Raw genomic sequence first — 13,720 nt, 5'->3', positions numbered from 1 at the left:
TCCCAACCCCAACCCCAACCCCAACCCCAACCCCAACCCCAACCCCAACCCCAACCCCAACCCCAACCCCAACCCCAACCCCTGTGTAGATTTATTATTGTGCGAATGAAAGAACGAGAATGTGCATATTAGAGATATATCGGTATTTGTGCATTTATATTGTTGGTGTCATAAAAAATGGGAAAATCTTTAAATCTCAAACATTCCAAATAAGAAAACCAAAATCAAATAACCGAATGGTCATCAGACACTGCATTACTATCTGATCCTCACTCTGTTTAGATTATTTTATATACAAAGTTATTCAGTTATCCAGACAATAACATTATTATCGATCTAGCATACGACTATTCCACATATGACATATATATAGCAATTTAGCATATCGTATATATTAATACCCAACATAAAATAACAACATGGCTTGTCAAGCTAGTCCAATATTTCTTTTTAACAAATGAACTTAATAGCTTTACCATAATTTCTTTAAATCGCGAACAAACCAATTATATTACTACAAACAAACTAGCAAATACTCCAATGTACGAGAAGACTTCTAAAATTGAAATCAATTCAGATGCCTCAGAAGAGTAGGTTGAAGTTGTCAAACTGCTCTCTAAAGACCATGCGGATATATGCGATGTATGGGCAGCAAACTTTGACACTGAAATTACGAAGCTCATGAAATTGGCAGAAAAGTTCAATGTTATTTCGATGGTATTAATGTTTTAAGTGCAGGACACATAGTTTCCGGGTTCGTTGTATACGGAAATTCCTGGGATTCAGCATATTGAGAATATGGCAGATTATGATTACTCTTTGCTTTGCAGGAATGTCGAAGAGACCAAACTGATCCAAGTTGGCCTCACAATCGCAGATTAACATGGCAACTCTCCTGTCCCGATTTGCACTTGGCAATTTCATCTGAAATTCAATGTCCAAAGATAAAATATAGTTCCCGCATCTCGCGATCTCCTCGAAAAAGCCGGGATCAGCTTCGATCGTCTCCGTTAGGAAGGAATCGACTATTTCGATTTCGCATAATATCTTGAAGCTTCAGGTTTCGTGTACAACTAAAAAGTGAAGTGGGTGGTGTTCCATGGCGAGTCAGATTTCGCATACTTATTGAGACTAGTGCGTAATTTATAACTGCCACTCAGTAGCGATTTATTTTATTATTAATTAAAGAAATACTTCCCCAGAATTTACGACCTAAAGTATATCATAAACTCGATTTATGCCCTGAAATACGTGGGTTTGGCCAAATTGAGCGAGCAAATCGGATGCAAGAGAATCGGCACACAGCACCAAGCCGGCAGTGACAGTCTGCTAACCCTCTGCTGTTACTTCAAACTAAAGCAGCTGACTAATTTGATGCTGCCATTCAATTTCGAGAGACGTGCCAATATAATATACAATATCGGAGAGGGGCATGTGCGCAAGAAAAAGCAAAGGGATAATCATGGCAAATATCAAAATAGGTCTCTTGAGCTGCCAACACAGGGGGTTAAGGGGAATAAATGTGGCAAATGTAGCTGTAGGGGGTATATCAATAATGTATACACTGCTCAGGAATATACTTGTTATGGGTATAACTGCAATTATGAGTATAGTCCATATTCGTATCAATCTGAATATGCTGGATATGATGGGTATGCTGTATGTGGAGGCTCTCATCACAATGGATGCACTGCATATACTGGATATACTGGATGCACTGAATATAATGGGTATAATGTGTACAACGGATATCATGGATATAATGGATATAATGGATATAATGGATATAATGGGTATAATGGGTATAATGGGGATAATTTGGACAATGGATACACTAAACAACAAATAGATAGCCAGTGGAATCACGCGAGCCAACAGAAACAATGATATATATACAATGCTGCATATCGACAACAAATACACATTATATGAATCATGTCATTCATATGTTTACTGCTGATGTTTGTTTTTAAGTGTATTGCAGAGTTCGGATGTGCAGTTCGTTGATGGACGTATCCTTACCCGAGTCTTATGCCTCTCTGAGTTGATTATTTATATGTTGATCTATTCTCTTTTGTTGTTATTGCTGCTGTAGATGCTGCTGTTATAGCTGCTGTGACTGCTGTTGTTGCTTTGTTGATTTTTGGAGTAAGGTTTTGTTGTTTCGAGGATATCCATGAGCTGTGCAATTCTGGGCATTGAAGTATGGTCACTGATCTATACATCATACTACCCTGATTCATATGATAGCCCTTCCTATTGTTCCTCTTATTCTCCTCCTTGCATTTACAAATCGGAGTGAATACTACGAGCAAACAGCCCATGTGTGGCAATGCCAGTAGTGTCGCTCAGATAGGGGATAAAATTCTTGATTTCTTTGATGAAATACTGGTTGTAGAATCCGATTAGGCTCATATTCTACACAGGGCACTCCACTGGCTCTTGCTGTTATTGTTAAGGACTCGCCTTGCCATATACAATATTGCAGAATACTTCAGATGTATCGTAGTTGGCTTATTCTAGGCAGAACATCTGGTAGGCTTACTGTAGATGCAGGAACTTCAGGGTGTGGTCATTTGCTCTGCTGGCAGCATATAGACAGCAAATTAGAATTTGGTGTAATTGCCGATTCTCCAATAAACTCACACCAGCCCTCCCATGGGAGTTCATGATCAGCAACTTGAAGCAATTGTAGGCATCGTTACATACTTTATTGTCAATAAAATCAGCGCTATTGCTAATTGACAGGCTTTGCATTTTTATGATAAAGTCTTCACTTTCGCGCATAAGGCAGTCGCCTAGCCTGCAGATCAAGTGACGTTCAATTTCAATTTAGGCCGACGAGGGCTATCTGAAGGACAGCAAATGGGAGTCTATGGCTAATGCGCCGATTTGCGCAATGATCCCCATATCGCTAAATATGTGTTTGGTGAAGATAGTGTGATGGGCCAGCAGAAGGATACGGGTCATGTTGTCCGTGTGCATGCTCGCGAGTATATTCAGGGCATTGCCGATGATCAGTCCTTCCTTAAGGAGAATTCCTTGGTTCTAATAGTACTTGGCGATAAGCTGGTGATAGTCGATCGCAAGATTGACCCCTTGACAACCCATCACCGGAATAACCAAATATATCGCCAACAGTATGATCAATATCGTATTTTAAGATTACTCTTCAGCTGACTAATACTCATACTCGAGTGTGGTCAGCTGTATGAGAAAGTACTGTGAAAGTTTGCTCACAATCGAGTAGAGAGATAGTTGTATGTTGCTGTACTACTTTCTATTGCTGTGGGCACTATTGTTGTGGACACTATTGTTGTGGACACTATTGTTGTGGACACTATTGCAGCTGCTGAGCTATGCATGGAGCAGCTGCAGGAGATCGCTGACAACATGCTCAATGAACTTGCTATACTCGGCTATCAATGTTGAAATCTATGCGATGTTGGATAAGAGGGCAGTGAGTTCATGGTAGTATTGGTCCTCGTAGGACTCTTGCTTTGTTTGCTTTGAGGTGTTGACAATGAGCTTTAAGGAAGATCTTGGGAGGACGCATATTGCTGATTTTAGGTAGATTCTGTTGTTGCACAGGTAGGCCTTATTCGATGTGGGGAGCGAAGGAGAACGCGGCGCCTCGGAATCATACTTCAAGACCTTATGAGACAGGAAGTTGCTCGATTGGTCGCAGATGATGCCATTGAACTTGCTGAATCTCTTGTACAGGGGTGTCATCATCCTTCTGTTTTTGAACACCCGCAGGTCAATGTCATGGGGTTGGAGGCGCTTCTGATACTTATTGCTGAGTTTACGGAGATTGATGGTGATTATGGGTGGAGCCAGGAAATCCATTCCCGTCTTGTAACCCAGCAGCAAATGAACCTCGAGGAGCCTCTCAGTATACTAATCAAATTTCTCCGCAGTATCTTTGTAGAGCTGTATATCCTCGATCTTAAATAAGCTCAAAGTGTAATCAATGATATCTAAAATGGTCTTCTTATGCTCAGGGGCATTCGCAGCACTGAAGCTATCTGACGCTGATTTCAAATGCAAGGGCCTCACATATTCTAATGAGTATTTAATCAGAAAGTAGTAAACTGAGGCAATATGACTCATCTTGATTTAATTGTTCCCATTTGTTTAGATATAGCGCTGACTGTCGATATAGAGCAACCATCCTATTTATAGGATGCTTTGAATGTATCCCTCGCAGTTTATGTGCATATTATCTTGGTTACATTACATCTGCATCATCCGGATGTACTTATCGAAGAGCATGCAATCACTATATAGATTCTTTATCTATGTCCGCATGCTGTTCATGGTATCGTATTGTTTTTGCATGTTCTGATTCGTATGCTTATCATTAATTTGTATGTTACGCACCATATCTGCATGAATAATGTCAATGAGCAGATCAAAATTAGCCAGCAACATATCAACAGCCCCATAATTGGCAATAAGCCTGGTAACTGCCAACCCCAAATTCATAGAAAGAGTGCCGTCAACATTCGTAATTTCCTATGAAGCAGATGCAACAAACACACACAATAATGCCAACTTCTCATCCTAATGAGTAGCATGGCCATGAGTGCATAGATTGTAATAAACTTACGATTGCTGTAACGAATGCAGACTGGGATGGAATGTCTGGATTGCCAATTGGAAGACTGAGCTCATTTGCTATAGTTATTATTTGGCGATATATTTAAATATTAACTGTCATTCAGCAATGGCTGTCCAGTTTAGTAATAATCGCATATCAATCATTATCAATCATATCAATCATCTCAATATAATATACAAATCTGTCATTATATATACATACTATATCCATATTATATCCATACCCTCATATATCCATACCCTCATATATCCATAACCTCATATATCGTATGGAACCTGAGTACAACATCAATGACACCCACAATCTCTACCTCAATAAGTATATCAATAACTAGCAAGTCAAATCGATCAGGTTCATGAAACTGGACTCACATCGCACTCTCTACCGCGAAGGGATCGAATCGAAGTATCTCACAAACTTAGTGCTTGCCGGTCGTAACTTCATCGAATTGTACGCGTTGTTCCAAAACTAAATCAGTCTCGGGATGGGCAACCACCGGATCTATTAATAGGTAAAGCAGATTCAGCAGTGGGATAAGAATATTGTGATGCAGGCTGGGGCCAATAAGATCATTGGGCTGGTCTACGAGGACAACATTATTAAGAATTCGTTTATGCTCAGTTTGCAGTTCCTGGATCTATCGCATAATTAGGATATCACCATTGTGTGTGATCGTGCTGGACTGTACTTAGCGGTTGTGACTGCTCGGGAGATCCTGCTTTGTGTGTCGCAGAAGTGCATCCAGAAGTATAAGACCAAACCACTATACCACCGCAACTCTGTGATCATCAGCGAGGACATCAAGTGGAACAGGCCCGAGTACCACTCCATCGAGGATATCATCCGCCTTGAGCTCTACGACAGCGACATCTCCAAAGTCTAGAGCTTTGTGTTCAATGAGGACAAGCTATACTTCATCGGCCACTCCATGAAGAATAGCCATGAGAAATCGTTGTACTATATCGCCTGGAGTAGCCTCTTCTCGGACAATGAAGCCTAGCAGCTCATAGTCTTGTGCGAGCCAGTCCCCCCACTCACCACCCAACTAATCTCCCTCATCACCCGAGGCAATGAAATCTAATCCCTGGTCATCAAAGCAGACCACTCCATCGAACTGCAATCCAAAAAAACCAGCATCGTCCTCGACAGCGATAAGTACAAGCCCATCAATAATGTGAACGGGTACAAATGGTAACAACCAGCCCCCAAATGCCCATCGATCAATATGTTTCCTTTCTACGTGCTGTATGACAATACCTTGAGCATCTATCGTAGGTAGTTTGTGCCCGGAAGCAATGCCCTTACCACAGCATCACAGATATTTAGGAGTGAGGTTAAGTTGCCCTCGCATATTCATGTCCGGTAGTTCGATGTTAAGGAGTCTTTCTTTGCTTATTGTAATGATTATGAGGTTGGCTTAATCAGCTTGCAGGGCTTGGAGAAGGAAGTGTCTAGAGTATCACTCTCAAATGCGATGGGGAGTGGAAGTGGGAGTATGGGGAGTGGTAACATGAAAAAAGATGAATAAAACAGCCTTAAATAATTCCCGAGAACAATTATAAAATAAAGCTTCGGAAGCATCATCGATTTTAACATTGGCCGCAACTGCCTGATCATCGAGAACTACCACCAGAACCTTTGCAGAGTGAGCCTACTCTCAAACAAACTGAAGTAAGATCCCAGACCTTTCGTGATCCACCAAAAGAAGAACATCCTCGAATCAATGCCAAAAATGAAGTCAATACGCTCTCTCTCTGAGTATATTCTACCATACCGCAACGACTCATAGAAATTTAAGTAGCTGCTCCGGGCAGTATCGTAGCTTATTATTCTGGCCCCTGAGAAAAATGATAGCAATTTCAGTTTGTATCATATTACGGAGAAAGGGGAGAGCAAGTGTTTGATTACTGGGTTTTAGTACTATACAATGTTGCCGAGTACTGGCTCACCTCAAGAATAATGGGTTTTGATGTTATGGGCATCTTCGACCCACAAACTGCGGTTCTATGCGGTGACCAGCAATGCCGGTGAAGTCAAACTGATAAAGTAGGTCGGGTAGGTCAATTTTAGTGCTGGTTCCAATATTAAGCACTATGACTGGTTTTTAGTTGAGGCTGTCGAGAAGGAGCTCACATTGAATTTCTACAATATAAAGGCAGACAACTATTTCACTATCAGATTGTCAGAGTAGAGGATCAACAAAAAATGTCAAATGCAGATCATCAAGAAGAATATCACGTTTAAGAAGAAAGATAAAGATTATTTCTTTTTGGAGGTCTTGGCTGTGACAGAAAGTAACTGTCTTTGCATTTGGGAGATCTCTGCCTCCACCCAGTAATTCAAGCTGAGCCATAGGACTGAGTAAATTGGTGAAGGATTGCCGATACTCTTCAATACCCCACAGGCTGCTAAGAATCAGACTACTATCCAGCCTTTCGCACAGACACATCGTTTCCGCGCAATTACATGTCCGTAGTATGCATTATCGCCTCAGAATATGGGTGCGATTTACCATAAAGCTTCATAAATATTAAAGATTGCAGTATACGAATATCACGGACAGAGCTTTCTCTTCCTTGTAAACAGTAATAAAACCCTGATGATGTATAAAAAGTACTACTGCAGCCAAAGCCAAGTGCATCCCTCAAATCCTACTCACCCCCATCCCCACCCAGCTAGCACTAATTTCAACTCCGAAATGGGTTTTTTGTATCATCGCCTTCCTTTACAGTTGGACATCCTCAAGAAATTTGAATACAATTAAAGCAACGCATTCATTGATTTAGGATGTGAAATCATGAGGATATCAAATTACGCATTTTACCAGAATTAGCTGTTTGAACTTTCTGAGGATGTTATCAGTTGTTTCCAAATGGATAACTAAGTCTGGTGCCTGCATAGCAATGGTAAAATCCGAATGCTGATCACAAAGGGAAAGATACTCTCCCGATACTTAGTAAACGAAATCAAAACATCCATCAAAGCAGATATCCTTGGCATCGAGTCGACAAATTAGCTTTATGTCATTTATTCCCGATCTTCATTCGAGATTTTCAATAAGTAACTCAATCTAGTTTGGAAGCTCAATGACAACTAATTCGGAAAGAAGGAAATGATCATTGCTCTATGCGCATTCGATCACTACATTGCAGTCAGTTACTACAATTACGCAGAAAATGAAGAAGATGGCTCTGAGTACCAATCGATTCGGTTCAAGTTTAGGATCTATAACACCATCCTCAAAAATAAAATAATATAAAAATAAATAACTTCGGAGGAACCCGCGCTGTTCATTCGAGATATTCCTCCTGATAAATTGCTGCTGGTGACGCCTTCGCATATCTTTGTCTATTTGATTAAAAATGAAAGGGCCTTGGAGTCCTACAGACATAAACATTACACGAAGAGAAATATGCTATCCAGCTTTAGTTGCATTCCGGAGAAGATAGGGATCGAGCCTGGCTACATGGTCTTCGGAGGCACATATGGTGGTTTCAGTTTTATGCTTGGCCATTGGATTGATAAGGATAAGCTGGATGAAGCCTGGTTCGAAAGTCTGAACTGCGGAATCAAATAAATGGAAATGTTTCATTATGGAATGTAAAACGATTTCCTTAAGGCTTTAATTGCAGACGATGAGTCGAACTTAATCGTTATGAATCTGAAGCCTAATAAGGCAGAGAAAATTGCAGATATAAACTTAGGTTCACAAATCACGAAACTCAAGAAACGCAACGGAATTCCCTATATCTCCACGGAAGATGGCTGCATCAATATATTGGTACCTTTGCTTCTCAAAAATGTTTAAATTAGCTTCTTAGATTTTCATGATTAAATTTATCAATCCATACCCTTTTTGGGGGGCTTAAACACACACGAAAGCCGTTGCCTCTCTCAAAAATACCGCACCTATAAAATAACTTCAAAAGGGAATATCATTGACTCTGAAATAGTGAAGGATTTTATGGCTTTGACCGAAACCTTACAAAATCACATATTCTAAAAAATCGACCTCTAACTGTCTGACGTGAAGCTCGCCTTGCTTATTTCGGTTTGATATTATAGACAACTTTATGATCGTATTATGATTGTATAAACATTATGAATAGCCTAATGAAAATTAGCTACATAAAGATGCCTCATTGTGTCAGCTATTTGCGTGTTCTTCTTTTAATAAATATTCTAAGGAGAAATTAATATGAATATATGCCATTATCGCATGTAAGACTCCAACTCAAGCGAACAAACAAACAAACTTACAAACAAAAAGATTCTCTAAAATTGTATTATACGAAATTTATTTGCAGAAGCATCAATTTTATTTCTTGAAGAAGAGCTCGTGAAATTACAATTCGTCATACTTCATTTCTTTGCTTTCATATGTGCCAAACAATTGCTAGGCCCGATCTCCATTGTTGTCGAAGAATGTCTGCGCAGTACCGAAGAGACTTGTTACAACTCCCAATCCCTTTATCATGAGTTCATCATTTCCAAAGGCAAAGTAGTATGGTCCGTATTTCAGGATACGAGCATCAGGCCTCTTCTTCAAAGTGTATTTCTTTTCACTTGTTAAAGACATTAAAAATCCTCTGGTTTGTTTCTTGCTCTCGATGTTATAGGGCTCTTCAGAGAATCCAGCGATAATGTTTCCATTGCTCATTCTCAACAGCATTAATAAATTGGGTCTTCCCAACAGCTTTTTGGTCCATTAAGTCGAGTTCGAAGTGGAATCAGGTAAACAAATAGTCTTCGAAGATACTATCTTATCAAAAACTAAGCTATTGACCTAGTTTTGCAAAAACAGTTGCTGGCTCTTCGCTAATGACGAGAATATGTGGGATTATACTAAATACCTCGGTTTATTAATCTTTTCAATGAGGACTGCTGTGAATGGGTTAATGCTTTGTAAGTTGTATCGATTTATTCTTATTTATTATTCTAAGATTATTGAGAGCTTTTCATTGAGTGTAGATTCGAATTTGTTTGAGGCCAATTATTAATTTTCTTTTTTGGTTGTTGTCTATTTTAAATTTATGTCTAGAGCAACTAATTACTTTTCCAAATTGGCTATTTTGGTTTTGTAGATGATTGCTTGTGATTAGAGCTAGGAGACTTTTTTTTCTAAGGTTTGGACTTTTGATTGTTCTAAATTCAATAAATTGTTTGCTTACTGCAATTTGGTTGAGAATTCTTTCAAAGAAATCTGTGATTTTTATTACACTCCTTTCAGTTTCTGCTCTACGTCTCTTATTCTTGTGTTTAGGTTGATTTCCTTTGTTTGTTGGAATGCGATTTGCTTTTTGAATTCGGTTATATGTTTTTAAAGTGTTGTTGCATTTTGCCTAAAAAAGTCAATGATCGTATTAATGTTCCTGGCTATTTTCTATGTTTGGTGCCCTTTCACATTTCTGTCCATGATAATCACCTAAGGTTCTAACGTGGCCTCCTCCAAGTGCCTAATGCTCTGCTGAGTTTTTTTCAGTTACTCCTCAATTATCAGATAGCTTTTGCGCTCATCAGTCCACTTTTAAATGAGGCTGCAGGTCTTCTCAGCAGTCATATTGGCGAGGAGCAGAGACTACTTATTCGGGGTGACGATCTGCTGGGCTGAGCTGCTTTGGGGACCTTTGATTGAAATCAATTGCATTTCCTCCAACCTTTTGAATGCCTCCGATTCGACGATGCTCAAATGCGGCATCTGCTAAATTTACGAAACATATTTCTCGTAATTCGCACAGGCCTTCAGCTGCTACAAAAGAATGCCGACCAATTGACGCAAACTGCATTCATTGTAAGTTGGCATTTGGCATTTGCCCTTAATCTTATTTTACAAATGCTTGGTAAAACTTTGATTCATTAGGTGAACCTATTTGAGTATATTCTCTTTCAGTTACTGTTTTTATTTTTTCAAAGCCTACATTCCAGACAGCTTCGTCTATAAATCAGTTATCTTCACACTCTTCAAAAAGAGCTATTGCTAATATTCTTCCGTCTTTTATTTGAGCTTCTTCAATTAGCCTTGCAATTTCTATATTTTATTTAATGCTTAATTAGAAATATTAGTTTGCTAGGCTTTTAACTTGACTACTTTCTTCCTGAGATCGTAAACTTATTTTCTGAGTTGAATATTCTCATTGTTATTAGATTCGAATAGCAAATTAATCGAAATGTGATGAAGAGAGCTTTTCTACTGACTGGGATTCTTATTTAGTTGACCAAGTTCTTCGAATTTACTCTTCATATATTATTGCCACTGTTTGGATCTATTTTCAACTTCTTTGTTCATTTTTTCGAGCTCAAGCAGTTTGTTTGTGTATTGATCAATTTGAGAAGGTGGGGCAGTTGGATCTAATATTCTTTCATGCACTGGATTCTGATTTTTAAATGCTTATTCCTACTTCTGCATTGATGGTCTGCGTATTAAAATATATTGATAGAGATTAATTAGTAGAATTAATACTTATTATGAGATAATCACAAGTTAAATTTTTATTGTCCTGAACTGTGCAATTAAATGCAATACGTATGTCAATAATTCAATAAAATGCCAATCAGCCAAATCTCATCTACTTGACTCCCTTCTTTTCAAACATTGTACACAATGCTATATATTAATTTTTCTGAAAGGAGCTGAAGTCGTAATGGAAGTGCAGAATCATTCCGACAATTAATCGCCTTATTTTTTTCATAAAAGATATCCCTTTTATTATTTAAGGCTGGATATCTTTTATTATTATATGTATGATTTATATCTGCTACGCAGAGTTATATAAAGGTATATGTATGATTCTATGTGTATGATTTTAAATTATTCACAAACTAAATTCGATATAATTCCAAAATGAGTTCCTCCTCATCATCCGAAACACAAATTCCGAAATCGAAAGCTTAGCTTTTTGCGCATTACGTACCAAATAAAGCTCAACATATAGTAATTGAAATAGTTAGAAGTTGTTCAGGACAGAATAACATAAAATATTTTATTGAGCACAAGAAAGAAAACATTGCATGATTCCAATTTGATTATCAACTGCCTGAAAAACCATTTCATCTTTTATAATCTGTCTGAGAGTTAATTGTACCTATGTCTGTTACTTTAGGGAAAACATTAAATAAAAGATGCTTTACTGCAAAGTTGACCAAGGGGAGCATATCTACGAATATGGGACAATTGGCTACTGTTTTTTCATTGTGGAAAAAGGAGTACTTGATATGACTGCGAACAATAAGCTGAGGAAATAACTGAAGCCTCAGGATGGATTTGGGGAGTTAGCCCTTCTTTATAACACCCAGAGAAATTGCACGGTTACTGTACGAGAGGACTGCAGTTTATGGGTCATTGATCGACAAACTTTTCGATAAGCAGTCGAAGAAGTCATTATTCGCTAATACACTGAAAATAGGCGATGTCTTGAAGGAATCCGGTTTTTCATGAATTTAACAAACGACCAGAAAGATGTGATCGCATCAGCACTCATTGTCCAAAAATTCTATAAAAATCAGACCATTATCCAATAAGGGGATCCAGGCTCATCTCTTTACTATATCAAGTAAGGGATAGCTTCAGTTTTCAAAGGCAACAAGTTTGTGCGAAAGCTTAGTAAAGGTGATTCATTCGGAGAGCAATCGCTTTATTATAACACAATCAGGCAATTAACTATTAAGGCTGATGATGAAGTTACTTGTCTAGTTGTGGGAAGAGATACGCTTAATAGAATTCTGAGTGACAAAGTCTATGATATAACCTTTAAGAATTTTATTAAGTGGGCATTCGAGAAAAACCCACTACTTTCGAAACTTAACAAGACTCAAACATAAAAGGTAATATAGGCAATGAAAGTGTCGGCATTCAAAGCAAATTAGCCTATTTTTAGAAAAGGTGTGGCGGGCTTCCAAAAAATAGTCGTGATTGTTGAGGGGAGTTTAAAAAAACATAAAAATGGGGCCATTATCGCAAGCAAAGGGCAATGCTGGGGCGAAGATTTCCTAACCGAAGCTAACAAATCAAAAATATTGGAAGATGAAATCGTAATGCAGACATATGGAGTCTTAGCCTAAATCACAGACACCGTCTTCTTCGAGTCAATCGGCGGCATATCTTTCTAATAGGTCATAAAGAAAGTCTAAAAAAACAAATAGAAATCAATCCCCCATTTCGAGAATGTCACCAAAACAGCAATCAGACACATATAAATTTCAGACTTCGTGTATGTTAAGAAGATAAGCAGCACCCAGTTCGGACAAGTTCACCTAATAAAAGATCAGACTTGCAACAATCTATATGCTCTCAAATCATTCAAGAAATCAGAACTTGAGGAGTATGAAGTACAGAGGTTCATCAACTAATAAAGAAAGATTCTTGAGAATATTTGTTTCCCGTTCATTATTTAAATGGGTAAGACCTTTCAGACAGAAAAGAATCTATATTTCATCAGCGAGTATATTGGTGGGGAGAACTTCTATGAAGTAATGAAGAAAATAGGGCTTCTATCGACTGAGGACAGCCAATTTTTTACTGCTAGCATCATTTTAATCCTGGAGTTCCTTCACGAAAACTACATCGTGTGCCGAGATATAAAGCCAGAAAACTTTATGGTCGATTCCTTTGGGTATTTGAAACTCATCAATCTTTCCATTGCGAAGACTATCAAGAGTTAAAGTAACCAAACCAGCAAAACTTTCACGATTATTGGCACTCCGCATTATATGGCTCCTGATGTCATCCTTGGGAAGGGTTATAACAATTTGGTTGACCTGTGGTCCCTTGGGGTTTGTCTTTATGAGCTGTTATGCGGAGTATTGCCGTTTGGAGACTGCTCTGAAGGACCGTATGAAATTTATGAATAAATAATGCAAAGTTAATTGAAATTCCCTGAGTTTTTAAGTGATAAAAAGGCTAAAAAGTTGATAGAGCAGCTCCTTAGTCATAACCCTGAACAACGCCATGATGGGTCATTTGCATCTTTGAAATCTCATCCATGGTTCGAAGATTTCAATTGGATTTAATTAGTGAACCAAAACAACATGAGACTCACCCCACCCTACATCCCCGATAAAGCAATGCTCAGAGAAAACAAATAAGAAGCCAACAAAGCC

General features: G+C 38.5%; 1 pseudogene; it reads left to right on the top strand.

Annotated features, from left to right (window-relative positions):
- The first annotated feature begins 2,827 nt into the window (after positions 1-2,827).
- On the top strand, positions 2,828-13,630 carry LOC148299139 (cGMP-dependent protein kinase-like; annotated as a pseudogene).
- Positions 13,631-13,720: the final 90 nt, after the last annotated feature.

Source organism: Brachycentrus maculatus, unplaced genomic scaffold, assembly GCF_059751285.1.
Source record: "Brachycentrus maculatus isolate JH-2025_06_01 unplaced genomic scaffold, ASM5975128v1 h1tg001313l, whole genome shotgun sequence".
Lineage (NCBI taxonomy): Eukaryota > Metazoa > Arthropoda > Insecta > Trichoptera > Brachycentridae > Brachycentrus > Brachycentrus maculatus.
The sequence above is the reverse complement of the archived record's forward strand: the minus strand, read 5'-3'. Positions and strand labels throughout refer to the sequence as shown.